Genomic DNA, 2828 nt, shown 5'->3' on the forward strand with positions numbered 1-2828 from the left:
ATTTACCAAGAGTGGTCCAGTTCGTACAATATTGAAAATATAATAGTGAAGAAAGCCGTTCACTGCATGACGGCCATAAAAAGTATGAGAATGACTTATTTTTTCTTTGTCTAAGAGTCTCATTAACAACAATTTCCAGTATGGAAAGGCCTTAGTTTTAAGAAAGTCAATGATAGAAGAGTTTTCTTCCTTAATTCTTCATTCAGGATCGCAAGAAACAAATCCTCAAATCTTTAATGTGTATTTTCAGCCCTGAGACTGAACAAGTTATTGGTTTAATTATAGAAAGCTAAACTTTCATCTTTCTTTAATTGAGCATGGATAATTCGTACCTGTGATCAGTAGCCAGAATGTCATAAAATCATTTATGAAGTCTCACACTCGTGAACTGTAGTAAAAATACCAGTTACTTTGTTAGGCCTGTACAGCATCCGCTTCAGTTTATTGGTCATTATCGTCAGCCCTTTATGACTAATGTGGTTTGGAAAGTGCTGTTTCCTTTCTGGTGACAGCCAGTACATTTAGGGAAGAGGAGGCCAGTGAGGAGACAGATGCTAGCTTCATGGGCCCGCAGTTTGAGTGACAATCAGAGATCAACAGATCATTATTTTTCACAGCAAGGAGAGGAGGAGAGGAACCAGAAACCCTGAACGAAATGTCAGCTCTTGGAAGCTGTGGCCGCGGATTCTAACATAAGGCGAGGGCACTTTAATTTTATGTATTCCCTGCGGTCACACTCTGAGAAGACAAGGCTATCATTACAGGTTCCGTCTAAGCAGCGAACTCATAGCCCTTAGTGAGAAAGCACCCTCGAGGCCAGAATGACTATCGTGCCTGTTTCTGCCATAAATATCTGGTGGAAAAGAGTGTTGGACCACTGATTTATTGCAGCCTCGGAGAGAGTCTGCAGCCCACGTGCCTAGTAACAATTGTGATCTAGTCTGAAAGAAGATGAACTTGATTACGCCGCCAGCATAAGAATAGTCTCTATAAGCTCGAGGGCAAAATTGATGGGGTGGTCGATTTTTCATCCCTTTGAGGCAGAATTACTTTTTTTTTTTTTTAAAGTAAGAATAGTTTACAAATTTAGAGTTGAAAGAAAGACATGATTCGAATAGAATATGTTTTCCCTGAGGTGCTCAGAATGTGCATTGTTATTCTTCAACCCAAATTGTAAAGGTCAATGGAGACAGGGAGAAGAGAGGCTGGGAAAACAGCTAGGGGGAGGGCTTGGCAGCTTTTAAGCTGATAAAGAACTGAAGCAGGACAGGTGCAGACCGGTGAGTCAGTGCCTGGAGAGCAGTGGAGGCGCCTGGGGCTGCCTGCGGGGGTCTGGGAACAGCAGAGGGTAGGGCTCATGGGAATTGCAGGCAAGGTGGTCAGTTTCCTTGACAGCCTGGGAACTAGTTAGGAACAGTGTAGCTCACAGGTCAAGAACCGAGCAGAAAAAAGACGGCACGCTCGCCTAGGCCTGTGTAGGGAATTGAAGGAAGGCGCTATCTGGAGGTGAGCGAGCAGGGCGGGGGCATCAGGGAGGCGGGCCTCTGCAGCACACTGCCATACCTCCTCGGTCTGAAGAGCAAGGCTGAGCACGGGGTCCGGTGTGACTGGAGCCCCGTGGGGCCTTGTCACTGTGGAAGGAGGCTCTAGACCTGAGCTGAGGAGGTAGCGGGACCAGCCATTGCCAGAGCTGCAGAGCTGAGGCAGGGAGCGGACGGCTGAAGAAAGACCCCGGCCCCTCTCTCTTCCTACCTCTGGTCTTTCTAGTGGCCAGTCCAACCTGAAGTCAGAGGGGACGGGAGCTTGTGTGACGCACGGAAGGGCAGAGAGTGGGTTTGGGGAGACTGCACAGAGAGCACAAGCGGCGTTGGGGGCGGGGGAACCAGCGTAGGCGAGGTCTGTGTTCTGGGCTTGTCTTGGTGACCAGTTTTTGAGGGACTTAGCAAGTAGCTTAATTCTTTTTTTTTTTTTTTTAACGCCTACAGCACCTGGTCTTCCTAGGTGGTCTCCCATTCAAGTACTAACCAGGCCTGACCCTGCTTAGCTTCCGAAATCAGACAGGATCGGGCGTGTTCAGGGTGGCGTGGCCGTAGACAATTCTTTTCTGCTTCTTTTTTCTCCCCATCGGTAAATGGGGATAATAACTCTTGCTCACTTCCTGGAGTTGTTATAACGATCAGGTGACATAATAGGTATTCTTATTTCATTAATTTATATTTATGTTGCATTTTGTAATTTCCAAATCTTTCTCATGTCTCTCACCTCATTCGCTTCTCAAAACCAGCCTGTAGGGGAGCGGGGTCAAGTTTTTATTCCGACTTCACAGCTGAGATGATTGATGTGGATAAATTAAGTGGTTTCTTTAAGGTCACAGGCTAATAGATCTTTTGACTCAAACTTGACTGTAATTTTCTCCTACCACACTTAAGTGCAATTTAATTCAACATTTCAGGCAATTTTGAGGGACTGTTATTGTCTTTCTAAGGCACAGAGGAAAAGCCCGAGACTGTTCAAAGTGGATTCTGCCAGGAACCTGTGGTCTGGAAGCGCAGCGTCCATGACTCAGGCCTTCTTCCTTATCTGCGCATGCTCCTGGGAAGAAAAATGTGAGGGACAGTGGGTCGTGCACTATAACGCTGTGATGGCTGCGATGTCACTGGGCGATAGGAAGTTTTCAGCTCCGTTAACGGCCTTACGGGACCACCCTCGGGGAACCAGCTAAGGAACTTGTTGGAAATACAGACCTCTGGGCTTCTGCAAATTCACTGCCTTTGGAGCGCGGCCCAGGAACCTGTACCCCAAATAATTTTGGTGCAGGTAGTTGGCTA

The 2828-nt window shown here is 46.9% G+C and overlaps 1 pseudogene; it reads right to left on the reverse strand.

The window, feature by feature from the left end:
• Positions 1–1976: 1976 nt before the first annotated feature.
• On the reverse strand, positions 1977–2095 carry LOC111734633 (annotated as a pseudogene).
• Between the last annotated feature and the right edge of the window lie 733 nt (positions 2096–2828).

Source organism: Pteropus vampyrus, unplaced genomic scaffold, assembly GCF_000151845.1.
Source record: "Pteropus vampyrus isolate Shadow unplaced genomic scaffold, Pvam_2.0 Scaffold2677, whole genome shotgun sequence".
In the NCBI taxonomy this organism is placed as follows: domain Eukaryota; kingdom Metazoa; phylum Chordata; class Mammalia; order Chiroptera; family Pteropodidae; genus Pteropus; species Pteropus vampyrus.